Source organism: Cyprinus carpio, unplaced genomic scaffold, assembly GCF_018340385.1.
Source record: "Cyprinus carpio isolate SPL01 unplaced genomic scaffold, ASM1834038v1 S000006515, whole genome shotgun sequence".
In the NCBI taxonomy this organism is placed as follows: domain Eukaryota; kingdom Metazoa; phylum Chordata; class Actinopteri; order Cypriniformes; family Cyprinidae; genus Cyprinus; species Cyprinus carpio.
The window spans coordinates 1,423,255-1,437,988 of record NW_024879183.1 but is presented as its reverse complement, the minus strand read 5'-3'; the positions used below and the strand labels follow the sequence as shown (position 1 = coordinate 1,437,988).

At 38.0% G+C, this 14,734-nt stretch overlaps 2 long non-coding RNA genes across 2 annotated transcripts; both read right to left on the bottom strand.

The window, feature by feature from the left end:
* Positions 1–584: 584 nt before the first annotated feature.
* On the bottom strand, positions 585–2,003 carry LOC122143841. Its single transcript, XR_006159392.1, has 3 exons — positions 1,887–2,003; positions 1,606–1,777; positions 585–1,303 (listed from the first exon to the last, which is right to left on the bottom strand). It is a non-coding gene; the product is annotated as an uncharacterized LOC122143841 (long non-coding RNA).
* A 9,083-nt stretch (positions 2,004–11,086) lies between these two features.
* Positions 11,087–14,506, bottom strand: LOC122143840. The gene is made up of 3 exons (XR_006159391.1): positions 13,873–14,506; positions 13,674–13,784; positions 11,087–11,217 (listed from the first exon to the last, which is right to left on the bottom strand). It is a non-coding gene; the product is annotated as an uncharacterized LOC122143840 (long non-coding RNA).
* Positions 14,507–14,734: the final 228 nt, after the last annotated feature.

The window sequence follows — 14,734 nt, the reverse complement described above, 5'->3', positions numbered from 1 at the left end:
GCAACTGTGACTGACGTCGACGCGCGCGCGCCCGTGTGGAGGCTTCCACTGCTGTAACATACTCAACACAAAGCGATCCCGCAGTTGACCCTGCTCCTTCTTGGTTTTTGCCACTCCATGTAATCTAGAAGTAAAAAGACATGTAAGAGATAATGTAATGTCCGCCAGTCATTACCGGATAATAAGTAACGACAAGGCGAATAGGACCCTGACGCGCAGCAGAGGGACTTATTTTCCGATGATACAGTTAAACATAATAAACTCTGAACATACCTCACACTATTAGCCTACTGAAGTTAGCCTATTATAGTCGATTTATTTAGCCAACAAAAGTACAGTATAGAAGCCACTCAGTATAGTCAATGTCATGTTTACTGCTGCTTTATTGTGATTAGGACTTAGCCTAATAATAACAAAAACTTACATCAAGGTCTATCTTTTTTTACCGGTGTACTTGTGGAAACTGTGCACGCATGGCCCTCGAGAGAGAAAATATATGTTGCAGGTATTTCACAAGTACACTGGATAGAAATGTATTCAACCTATGTGTGTGCTTTCTGCTACTTCCAAAGTATGAAAGATTACTGTAAATAACAGTGCCATTATGATTTTTTTTCTTTTGCAGGTCACCAAGAAGAATGAGACCAGTGCCTGATACAATATCATGCATGACAGACCATCCTGGCCTTGAACCTGTGTGCCTCAATATATATTCTTTGCAAAATGCAGTGAATGTATATAGAGCTGACCATGGATGTGTTAGGGTCAGAGAGATGGAAAGGTAAGGCCAGTTTCACACACTTGTTACATTGTGTAAATATAATTGGGCTCTGTTACAGCCATATTACATCATGAGTTTAATGCATTGCACAGCCATACCATATGATGTATGTTAGAAAAGAAGAAACATGCAATAATGACAGATACTTATTGATGTGACACTTTTATTGTGTCTCAGCAGCATACATACATGACCCATAATGACCTGTGAACAAAATAAATACCAAAACACACACAATGTTTTTCTCTCTCTGCAGGCAGTGCAGACACGTGTCCTACAGGTGGTTTGTCAGCTGGTGCTGGGTTTCCTTGGTCGAAGTGTACGTGTCGTCATCCCTTCATGTGTGGTGCTGCGCATCAGAAGGGAGTTTCCTGATGCTGCTGGGCAATATGTTGGATTCAGACCCCCCCTTGACTGAAACGTGACACATCTTTTTGGCCTTTGGAAAGAGAAGCTTGTACACAAGTTTGCCTTTAGATGTTGTCAATTGTGGCCGGACAGCGTTCTCATTGAAGTGCATCGCTACAACCTAAAGGATAAGACAAACAAACACAACAATTGAACATATTGTCATAGTGAATAATTCAACTTTTTTATTTATTAAAATTATGAAAATATTAAAAATAGCACTTATATACTTATACTAATACAGTAAATCTATACCATTCTGTAAACTGTAACCTCTAACTGAAAGGCACTACACTGCATTTTGATTATGAAAACCAGTTTGCCTAGACAGAAAACAATAGTATTCCCCCTTTTAAACCTAACTGTTTATGTGTTGTGTTCTGACCTATGTTCAAGTTGTGAGGGAGAAGACATACCTGCATAGCATTCCAATGAAGGGGAAGACAACATTTTTAGGTGCAAAGTGCAAGATGACTTTGTGAAAGGACTCCACAGTTGATGTCTGGTAATGTGGGCTCAGCTTCTCTACATCTGAAAGGACTCTCTTGTTTATCAGGACCCTATGAAGCCCATTCAGTGCTGTTGAACCTTGGGGGAAATCAGTGTGATGTTATTTATAAAACACATGAATATTGTAGGATTAACATAACATGCTTTTTACTGTTTACTTGGCAAATAACACATTGAGGTTACACACCTGGATGAAACCACTTGCTATGGTCCTTAGACACCCTTTGTTCATGTTGACACCGAGGGAACGCTGGGTCAGAATGTGTGTGAATGATAGAGATCCAGTGGCTACCTTCTCAGGTCCTGAATCAGAGCTGCTGGCAGACCAGTACAGGTGGTTGGTGATGCTCTTATGCACATCTTCTACACCAAACATTCAGAAATATGGATAGCTAATAATACCATGAATATTTGAAATGTATTTTCTTTCAAAGATGCAAGCATTACCTTTCGCCGTGTGCCAGACGTCATAATAGTGGTTAATTTACATATGTATCTACAGTAGTATTTTGTAGATTTATATGACAACACAGGCAAGAAATATTAACCTCAGCGTAAACACTTTGTCACACTATTTAGTTATGTATGCTAGTTACTTGGAGTTTGCTATTTGTTACTGTACTAGGATCTTGCGCTGGATCTAGATAACAGTGTAAATTATTGTTAATAAAATCACTACTTACCGCTTGCGGGGATATAGTTGGAATTGCCCCCTTCTTCAGTATGAGACGCTGAGAGAAGCCTGCTTGATATTGTCCCAGGTTAGAAAAACAGTCCGTGGTCAAATGGGAAGAGCAAACTAACAACTTCTAATTAAACTGTTGCGGTATCCGATTATAGATAAACATCAACCACGCCTGTTGAGATTTCTTTTCTGTGGGAAGGGTATGAAAAGTCCTCACATCTCCTGCACAGCCTGGAACATAACAATGGTTTCCATAATCTGCCATTTTCCCTATGATCCTCTGTTTCTTCACCTGCAGAACTTCCGATGATTTGGCTGCAAAGTTCTGCCTGGCCTTGAACATGGGCTGGCATATGAGAATTTTTGGAGGCGTACACATAATGATCCCGACTGTTGCGTCACAGTCGATGTTATGTGGAGATTCGCCTGTTTTTCAGGGGTGTTTTTCAAAAACGAGGTTTAAATAAGAAGGAGAAAACAATGGTGTTTGAGACTCACTGTATGTCATGTCCATATACTGAACTCTTGTTATTTAACTATGCCAAGATAAATTCAATTTCAAATTCTAGGGGACCTTTAACAAATAATTTGAAACCTGCCTGTTTCACAGCTTTATGCAAGACATCAACAAATCCAGACACAGATGTGTCTTCTGCGATAAATGCCCCTTCAAAAAAACGAAGAGTCAGAGCTGAGGAAGAAACGAAACAACATTTATCCATGCTGAATATTGAATATAAAAAAATCCAGATCAATCTATACTGGAAGAAAAAAATATCACCCTCCGTTTTGGAGAAACCGGTATAGCTTCCTGTTGCCCTCCACAGAGATTGCCAGCATGTCTGGGGTGCAAGCGGGGCAGGTGAAAGGTGCACCGCAGGACAAGTTATCTTCCTCAAAAACTCCAGGAAGCTACGCTGCAGCGTGTCCCCGCACACTGGTCCTGACTGAAAGATGCATTATATTAAATGTTACTTTGGAGATGTCTACATGGTAAACCGTTCTATAATATGCTGAACACTTACCCGCCCACCCCACACTTTGTATGATGCTCCAGCAGCTTTGCAAAGGCTTGTCTGGACAGTGTTTCTCTTACACTGCTGAAAAGATTGATGGAATACAAAGCAGAAGAGCTGGTGGAAGCTGGCCAGTATCCACTGTTTACGAGGTCCATGAACTCTGGAGCCCACTGCTGCTGGCATGTTTGGCATGCAAACAATAGCTGGTGCACCCTTGGGTTACAAGACAACAAACCCATGGATACCTGAGCTTTTAGAAACAATCAGCTGGCACACTTTAAGACATTTGGGCTACTAGCTTTAAAAAAGCCCTCAAGGACTGACTCCCTATCATGGAGTGGCCCTCTCCTGTGATTCTTGGTATCGCAGGTTACACAGAACCACTGATCTGGTAGACACTCTCTGCATCTAGGAACGAAATCAATAAACCAATTTCATTGAATCAACTCTTTGAAACAGCCCTGATTCCATCATAAACATGCAGTTTATCCGAAACATGAAGACATCAATTAGTGATGCACTCTAAAAACCTACAAAGTATGAAAAAACAGTAATGAGATCTCACCTAACAACCGCAGGCTTGCTGCAATGGCTACAAGATGGTTGGCCAACATCCTGAGTTTGGATGAGGCTTTTAAGGTGGAATGGCCTTGCCTCCTTCCATCTTTGTGAGGCTTGCTGCTGCCTGAAAGTCCATGATGATGATGCCCTCTGGATTTCAGGGGAGTCAGACATCATAGCAGAGAGGCTCTCCATGTGTTTTTCTGCAAAGACAAATATTAATTTAATTGACAAAGGACCGTTTCTATGCAGACTCATGATTTCACAAAAATGGGTAAATATTTTGCCAGTGCTTTCAGTAACTTAAACTTTAAAACTTTTCTAAATCAACTTTCCCACGTTCTAGGGCCAAATTCAGCATACTTTGAAACATGGATCAGGGTAAATTGTATCAATGTGAAAATTGAGACGGAATTCCATTGGGACAAAATTGAAACTATTACAAAAAAGTGGTTCAATAATAGGACTCAGCCACACCTGAAAACCGCCCGTTTCCGATCTGGTTGTGTGTAACTACAACAGCACACAGAGGAATAAAACCAAAGTTAGACCACCAATGCATACTTTTTTGGTTGAATCTTTATTTCTACACATTTCAAATGGGGGAAATTACATTTAAAAAATAAACTTGGAAAGAACTTGGAAATAATAAATGGAAATAATAGTACAATTAACCTGTGGATGCAATACAATACAGTTATCGAATCAAATACTGCATAAACATATTTCACATGGTTCAACCTCATTATAATGAGCTCATTATCTGGATACAAGTACATGTTACTTAAGTCTACCAGCAACACAACTTGATTTCTTGACAATGATGTGTAACTAATTACTATTATTATTATTACTACCGGTAGCTGAGGCTTTTGGCCGCCCTCCACCCCTCTCCCTTGGCTTGCCAAGCCCTAAACACACCCTTTTTGTGATTAGCCGAGGGGCAACTTGCCTCTGCTCCTTGGATTCTTTCTGGGGGCTGAAGTAAAAATCATGATTAGGCTGTTAATTTTTTTTTAACAAAAGATGCAGTGGATATGAAAAAAAAGCCTATTATCATGCAGTTTATACCCTATATATTTTCAGGGGGAAAAATTTTTTCAAGAAATAATCCTTGATCAATGCATTCAGTTTGGCTGGACCAAGGAGTTCAAAAGTAAAAACCAACTTTACACCCCTTTCATGAAAATATTTGACAGTTGAGAGCAGCTAGATGCAATCACAGACTGAATGAGTCTGCTGTACCTAGGCTTATATAAAAGCCTTATATAATACTGTTTTCTGATAAGCTACAGAGTGATTATTATAGCCTTAATATTACTTCAACCATTAAGATACAATGCATAGTTGTTTTTTGTATGTGGCAATAAAACAGCTAGCCTGGCTTCAGTCAGAACATGTTCTAAGCTCATTTCAAGAGCCATCCGTCTCCCCTCCATGTAACTGCCATCCTGAGAGTCACTACAGGTGACACGTGTAGTGGTCATCACAGAAACGGAGAGAGGGGCAGACAGAAAAAGAAGAACAGACCCTTAGATGGAGAGAGGCATCCATTGTAATGGAAACACCAAAATAATGTCACAAAAAGTTCAAATAAGGCATAAGGCAGTCATGACAATACCCCAACATACTTGACTAATTCACTTTTGCATGTTTATATCATCGAATTATATAGGCTACTTGTTCATGAGGTGGCCAATAATCTTAGCCTACCTTAATCAACGACTCCATGGAGGAAGTAATTGGCAAGAGCGCCATCATCCGGATATTGTAAAAAAAATAAATATATTTCGGGGCTTAACTTATACTGTAACAAAACTTAGCAACGTAGCCTACTGTATTGCTGGTGACAAAAACACAGATTAAAAGTACTTATTTTTTGCTGTAAGATGCACAATGGTTCTTTTTTTTATTGAATTTTTAAAATTACAGAATTTAATATCAAGTCCTTGACACATTACTTTTACACATTTTCACATTTAGTACCAATATAGTTTAAATAAAAAGAACCAAAAAAAAAGAAACTTAAAATAAAGGGCATCACAAACGTATGTTAAATTCATTTAGCAGAGATAGGCCTACAGATCTTTGGGCTTTTCAATTTTTTAAAAACTTTAGAATCTAAAGACTCTAAATATATTGTAAAGGCTGCTTAAAAATGTGATAGGCTATACTGTGGTTGATGACCCGCTGATCACTGTCAGATTCTGTGATATGAATGTCCATATTGCATTGTGGCTAATAGGCTTGAGCCCCGCTCGGCCCGTGTTCTGGCTTACTGTAAAATTTCACCGGTAAAAATATTATTAAAATAAAGAAATGAATGAATACAATGATAACATCTAAATACATGTGGATAGATGTAGCGTTATAGTTTTAAAAATATCAATAAACAGCAAAGCAACCCAGCTTCGAAATAATAATACATAATTAATTTACAGCGACAGCAAAGCAACCCAGCTTCGAAATTATTTTACATGCGCTGTGCGTAGGGCACTGTTAATTTACAGCGCTGTGCGTAGGGCACGTAATCATCATCCTCAATAATTATACAATAATTGTAATTTTGATGTTTTTTAAGTATGGCATAACAAGAGTATTTAATTGCTCTAGAGAAGGTGCCCCCCAACAACTAGATATCCCATCAAGCCCAGTGGTCTGTTGGATTGCGCAATTTGCGCAGCACCTGACGAAGTTTGACTTTGACAGTAGGCCAGTGGTCTGTTGGATTGCGCAATTTGCGCAGCACCTGACGAAGTTTGACTTTGACAGTAGGTCAATCTGTGTTTACATTAATCCCTGCCCAAAATTCTTCTGTTGGTGATTCCTTTACTATTGTCATGGTTGACGCTTGGTTTTGAATGGCTATCCTATTAAAAATTATTTATGTAATTCACATCAAGTGGTACAGTGATTACTTTATCTATTACCAGAATGGATCATGAATGTTTACAGTGTTTACAAAGAATTGAATTTAACTTGTTCATATTCCCTTTAGTAGCAAATAGTTTTGTATTTGGACAGAAATGTCTAAAAGTAACGTACTGGCATGGCATCATAATCATGCATGCTTTTTAAGAGAGTGTTTCAGTTAATATTTTGAAAGTATTTTAATATAATTGCTTTTCTTTGTCTGTTTTTTACTACTGTTCTTTAGGTATGAAGCTGAGGGGTCTGCCCAAACCCAGGAGTGATGCCCATCCACTGATTTTTTCCCCTTTTATCCTGTTTGATTTTAAAAATGTCTTCGTATAATCAATAAAAAGATGATTTGCATTTTCTGAGTTGAAAGTCATTTTCTTCACAGTAGAAATATTTTGTCTTGTAAACTTAAAATATATTAGGTCAGGTACAACACTGTAACTTAAAGTTTACAAAATTTGAAATTTTATTTTGCATAGAAGCACATTAAATTAATCTACAAGAATCATTAAAGGAATATAAATTGGTCCCAGTTCTCACCCACTGTGGGCCAACAAAAAATCCCATATAGGGCCAATTGTGGGTCCAGTATAATCACCCATTTGGGCCCCATAAGTGTTCTGTAAGTGGCCCACCTTGGCCCCAGTTATTAAAACCCATTTGGTATCCATGTGGCCCCTCTAATGAACACCTAAATGGGCCCCACTTGGGGCCCAAGTGGAGCCGATGGACAAAATTGTATGGGCCCCCATGGTCCCTAAGTGACAGCCCACCAAAAACCCACATGGGGCCCACAGGGAAATGTTGGCTGGGGACATCCATTTACACGTTCAAAACACAACATATTCTTCAGGACATTTGGAATGCAGAAAGTGCTTCGTTTAAGTCAGATGCTGTGTCATTGGGCTTGATTCTCTTTCTGGAGTCATTTGAAGTATAAAAAATAGTATAAAGTTTAGTATAAAGTAAAGATGAAATCCAGGATAATGACGTAAGTGGATATACAATGATAAGAGTGGACAGAAATGAAGCTGCATCTCATAAAGCTATTGGAGGAGGTCTGTGCATCTGCGTGGATAACAGATGGTCTACTCAGTTCCGAAGTGAACAAGTGTGCACTCCAGATTATGAACTGTTGTCTGTCTTTTTATCTCCTAGGGAGTACATATGTTGCATACCTTGTTTACATATGTGATACTCTCCAAAATGGTGCTATACGGTGATGCGGAAGAGATGAATTATTGAATAAAGTCATTATCTTTGTTTTCTTTGCACACAAAAATATTCTTGTAGCTTCATAAATTTACGGTTGAACCACTGATCACTTGATTTGCCACAAAGGGCTTACATTTCTGTGCCGAATTATCACTGAGACTATCATTGAGTCTGTCCACATATTAAGATGTTTTCTCTGATCTTCAGAGCCTTTGACAGATTTTGGGCTAACCTGGCTCCTATCAAGGCTCCCATTAGCTCTAGTCCAGGAAGCGTCATTTTCTTTCAACAGTTTCAGAGAAAAACATACCAAAGACACGAAAGCCCTTGGGATTGCCTTATCTTGAAATATATACTTTCTACTGTTGGGGCAAAATTAAATCAACTCTCATCAGCATAAGAGACAGGCTCACTCTCAGTTTTATAATTAATAAGAAAGCTTTTATTCTTTGCAAAGAAGGTCAGACAGTCATGCAGAAACACAAGTTACTGCAGAATGAGAGACAAGAAGGGAGGGCACTCCTCCGCTTTATATCTCTTTTCCCCAGTCAAGGTTACAAACTCTCAACAGCTGTACTTTTCCATAGATAGAAAGAAAGTCAAAAACACACTACTATATCATTCTTCTAAAGGTTAGTTCCCTCTATATTTAAGGCCTAGATGCCCCCCTAGGTCACCGTGAGGTGCCTGTCGGTCAGTGCAAATAGTCATTTTAAAGCAGAAACCATTGAACTGCCATCCCAGAATCATCAACATCTTTCTCCTAGGCCCCAAAGCAAAGACAAAACTCTGTTTGGTTTTTAATTTTTCATTCTCAGTCTTCACAATTATTTTCTTACTTTATGAAATTAGGATTTCTGCAACGATCACAAGCATCAGTGAGATTTGCTAAGTCTTTAGCTAAAACTGTAGAATTATAACAGACATGAATGTTAAAATCACCAACAATTAGGAGCCTGTCATATTTGGGAGTAATAACAGAATTCATTTATAAATTTTATATGAACATAATATAAAACTTGAAAGAAAGCACAGTATAATTCATATCACGAAGCAACATGATACACAAGAATAACATTTCTGACATTGTAAACAGCTTCTCTCCAGTATGAGAAACACTGGTGTCTGTCAGCAAACACAAAGAGTTTCAGAACTGTTTTGAGAAGGTGTTTAAATTTGGAGCAATGTGTTATTACTATGAATTGGGCTACTACTACTATTGCTATTACTATCTAGTGCCCTGCAATAATCAGTAACTCATACTCACTTTGTTAAGTAAAAAAAAAAAAAAAAAAAAAAAAAAGAGAATTTTTGGCCATTTTAAAAAAGTTAGCGCCAGTAATTTTGATGATTTTCAATAAAATTTGATGGCCTCCAGCATATTTTGCTGAATGAATATTTGGATATGCAATACACCAAAAGAAAGATCAGAGCCTTTACTTTTTAAACAAAATATATTCTAGCTTAAAGCATTCTAGCTTGAACATAGTAGGTTTCATAAAAATGTATAGTTTTGAGGATTTTTTTTTTTAATAGCCATCAAATTTTTATCTGGATAATATTCAGTACGATTATCAAAGCATAAATCCAGTAAACTGTTTCCATCAACACCTCCAAAGCTTGCACAGACATATACCACTTCCTGGATCAACATTGTGCAGTTTTCATTAATATGCTGTCTATTGCTGATGATCGCATTATTTTCCACATGCATCTGTTTACATAAGAGATCACTGTTTCTCCATCCTGTTCACGTGTGTTTTTGTTCGGGAGGTTTTGTACTTGTTCAGAAGATGTGTAATAGCGCCCCCGAGTGTATAACAGTGAAAACACAAAAATTGGTAAAAACTTTGGCGGCGAAGCGTTGTCTTCCAAATGATGAGATAACTCATCAATGGCGTGGAAAGAGTTGATATATTTTGAATACAAAAGGCACTTTATAAAAATTGAAAAAAAAAAAAACTAATTTGTATGAACAATCTGGTCATTCTTCAGGTCCGAAGCCCTCAAAATATTTTACCGCATTGATCACATGCATGCAGTTTCTACAGGGTGATGTTCATGTGGTCCTTAAGGTTTGCTGCTGTTTTTGCATTGTTCTGAGCAGACATCTGAAAATCAGACTGAATTTTTGTTTCTGATCAGTTGTGTTGGTGTGAACAGGAGTGAACAGATACCAATCACCTGATGTTCTGTTGCTCATCATGACTGTTAGGAAACTAACTGGTTTCTCCACTGAGTGGTTTCTTCGCTGCATGGATCCTCATGTGTTGCGCCAGGTAGGGTTTAATAGCGAAACTCGTTCCGCACTGATCACATGTGTACGGTTTCTCTCCGCTGTGGATCTTCTCGTGTGTTTTCAGATGTCCTGACGTGTGTTTGTGAACACAGATGTCTCTGAATGAATGAATTAATCTCACACTCAAAACACGTCACAGTGTGTACACTTGTCAAGTTTTTTCTCTGCAGCAGTGTGGATCCTGAATGCGGCTTCTCCTTGTATGCAAACCGTCAGGTGCTTCTTTTTAATTGAGAATGTCTTTTCACACAGTTCACACATGAACGGCCTCTCTCCGGTGTGGATCCTCATGTGAAGCTCGAAAGACTTCCTTTGATTGTTCCAGTGTGGATCCACATGTGAAGTCGAAGACTAGTTTTAGCTGAGAATCTCTTCTCACACTGATCACACACGAATGGCTTCTCTAAGGTGTTGGCACACTGATCACAGATGAACGGCTTCACTCCAGTATGAACTCCCGTGTGAATCTTAAGTCTTTGTTGGTTTGAGAATCTCATTTCACACTGATCACACATGAACGGTTTCTCTCCGGTGTGGATCATCATGTGCTGTCTAAGATGTATTTTTTGTGTGAAACTCTTCGCACACTTTTCATTGTTTTGTTGGTTTGAGTATCTCTCTTGTGAAGCTTTTGTTTTTTTTTGATTCTATTGTGTATTTCAAGATTTTGTTTGGTTGATAGATTTCTTGGCTCTTCTTTTCTTTAAAAATGTATTTTTAGTCTTTGAGCGACTCAGAGGTTTATCTCTAGGTTTGGCATGATGTTTCTCCTCCACTTCACTCAGTTCTTCACTCTCCTCGCTCTCTTCCATCAGCTCTGAAATGAAAGAAAAAACAATTGATTTAATTTTCAAAATGGTTCAGAGAGAAATATAAAGAGAAAAGACATAAAAGTAAGCCCTGGTCTACTGCTACTAAATTCAACGACCATTTTAATAAAATGAATATGTCACTGAAACTTTCCACGAATGAGGTACATCAATCTCTTTATGGAATTTTTAATGAATCATTAATAACCTTTTGTTGTTGTTGTTAGCAGGATACTTTTGAAAAATAAATGTTTTTTTTTTGGAGGATACTTTTGAAAAATAAATGTGCCCAACAATTAGACCAAAGTGTGTCTGTTTTATGTATGTTTATGCTTAAAGGGTTAATTAAAACCTAGCTGTTTTCAGAAAAAACAATGGTCCTTCTAACCCCTGGGCTTTTATTATCTTCACATCTGTGAGGTCTACAACCGCTCTGTCTTTCCTGCACTAAAGACCTCAAAGGCTCTTTCTGATCATTTGTTTTACTGTGTGTTTTCTGTTTTCCTGAGTAAATTACACCGCACTAAAGTCCTCGGGGTTGGGTATTGAAAAAGGCTCTTTGTTTTTACTGTGTGATGTCTTCGTTGCATTCCAGGTGACATACATATTGAGAGAGAAACACACTGTAGAGAAGGAAAGTTAAATCAAAAGGAAAAATATATAAAAACCCACACAAGTAAATATTAATTTTTCTACAACAGCATCCAGCTCATATTCTCCAAGAAACCCTGCCTGTCAAAATGGCACTACAGTGAAATATTGATACATTTAATTAATTTTTATTTTATGAAAAGATGGTACCTGAAACATTTGTTTCAGATATATTTATTTCAGTAAAATACTAATTTTTCTACAACAGCATCCAGCTCATATTCTTTGTGATGGATTTTTATTGTTTTAGTGGATTTTTTTTTGTTTTATCAAGTCATTATTTTTTCAATATTCAGTATTCTTTCATACTGTGCATCTCTGATTTTTTCTTTTTTTATCCCAGGGGTTCTCAACTCTGGAGATCCACTTTCCTGCAGTTGTTTTGCTCCAAACCTAATCAGTCACACCTGAACAAGCTAACCGAGGTCTTTGTGAATACTACAGAGTTGCTGGTAGTTGTGTTTAGTCCAGGCTGGAGCCAGACTCTGCTGGAAAGAGGATCTCGAGGGCCCCTGCTCCGTATATTCTCTCTGTTCATGGCAGACTGCAGGCAGCGGGCCTCTGACTGCATTTTTATCTGAGCATTCCTGAGTCAATCTCTGGCACACAGCTAATCTCTAAAGTGTCAAGAAAAACTGTTTTGTGTCAAGGCCGACCTGTTCAGACAACTATTCAGTCTAGAGGCAGAGGTGTGGATCTTTTTGTTTCTTGGCAGACACAGCTTACTCTGTTTTAGAATGGAATAAAAGACAAAAGACCAGTACTGTGACTGATTTTTTTTTTTTTTTTTTTAGTTTGACCTGATGTTTACAATCAATAATAATGTTTCTTGTAATTTCATCGTTTAGCTGTTCATCTAAAAATCTGACAAACTTGTTGAATAATTATAACACAACCCTCTACACTGCGAGTAAATCGCTCGCATATGCGTCTAAATCTTTACTCTGGGAGATTAATGAGGTCTAATATTAGCCAATGGCTAATACATTCTCAGATTTTACTCGCCAGTGTGTGAGTTTGAGGCTAAGTATAAGTTTAGCACAGATATATTTTCACTCGGGAACACTCTCTGACAGTGCTTCAGTTTCTCTCTCCGTCGGTGATCTGTGATGTGTTTCAGTTCATCTCAATGGACTCGCAGCGCACCTGAGTTTGTGTATTTGGTGTACCTTAAACTCTAGTGTGAAGGTGCATGACCCACGTCGCTTTCTCTCAGTTTCTCTCTCCGTCGGCAATCTCAACTTTCTGTTGGTAATATATTATGGTTGGTGTTTTGATTTTATAGTATCTGTTTTGATTTAAGGGAATCAGTTTGATTAATATTCATGAATCCTGCAGCTCGTTCATCCTTAGTGCATTTTTTACTGTTCTTATTAGTAGAATTCGGATTATTAGTCTCATCTTATCAGTATTATTGTTCGTTTTTTTTTTTTTATACAAAAACACTAAAAGAAAAAACAAAGCACCACCACCAGTCAGTCCTAAATTCAGTTAAAATGTCTATGCATTCATACATGGTTACCAAGTTAATTATAATTACTAAAGCGCTATTATTAAATAATATTTGAATATCCAGATATCATATTATAATGCTTGACTGACTGATGTTAAGAGTATACTTTCAGGTATTTAAAACGCTGTACCATTTTAAAAACATATACAGTATGTATGTATGTATATATATCAGTCTGGCGAGTAAACTAGAAGATTTACTAGCCAATGGCGATTCAATTGCCAAGGTGTCCGTAGAGGGTTGTAACATGAATGTTCTTCAGCATCAATAATGAATGAGAAATCAAGAATAAACACCAACCTGTTAGTTCTTGAGTGTGTTTGATTCTGCAGGGCTCTGGATCTCTCATCTTCTCTCTGTCCTCTTTAATAAACTCAGTCTCAATCTTCCACCAAATGTGTTAAGACGGTGCTGTACTCAATAAAAGAAAGGCAGAAACTGTTGCATAAACATACTGTGTAAAGTGTATTTTACAGTAGCTTAAATATGCTCAGCTCACCTCAAAAGACTCGCTGCGTCTGCGTCCGAGAGCTTTGATGACTCTTTGTTCACGGTTCCTCATCTGAGAACCCATAACTGTTACTGATCTAAAACAACAGAGCTCTGCTGATAAAGAAGCAGATATTGAAATACCACTGTCATGTAAACATGCTAAATCTGTTGTTAAATGTGAGACCGAGAGTGAGAAGTAGAAGCTCTGCAGTGAGAAAGACAGACAGACAGTCTCTTCTCCTGATAAAGGCTGTCCGAGGATCTCGACCTTCAACAGTATCTCCTCAGATGAGCTGTAACCAGTCACAGACGTCTCCCCCGACAGAAGATTCAGCCTCACACACAGAGCAAATACTGAAGGACAACACCTGTGCAGATGGAACATGTGGAAAATAGAAAATGAAGAAAAATATAGCAACCACACTACAGTACATCAACACCGTTCATGTACCGCAGAGTAAGATTAAAGTAATTTACATTAAACCAGATTAATATGGAGAGACACTCTCTTATAGACCTTCGTTTATGTGTTTTTGACTTTCACTGCACGGTCCATGACGTCAGGACAGTTCGCTATCAGGTTTGTACGTTAGCATGAACTCACTAACTTTAATGCTAACGTTAGCTATTTTATCCAGAGAGACCTTGCTTAAGCACAAGACGACATTTACGTTCTGCTTGAGCAGATGAAAAGTGTAACTACATAAGAGTATGACAACCAGAAAATGAACGTTTTCATCTTCATTGTGATTAGGGTTGAATACTTAGGGACATTTTGCTTGTTTTGGTTGGATTTTGGAAAATAAATCTCAATACGGATAACTGTAATCAGTGTTACAAGTACTGCACGCACATCTTCTGTCCGTTTT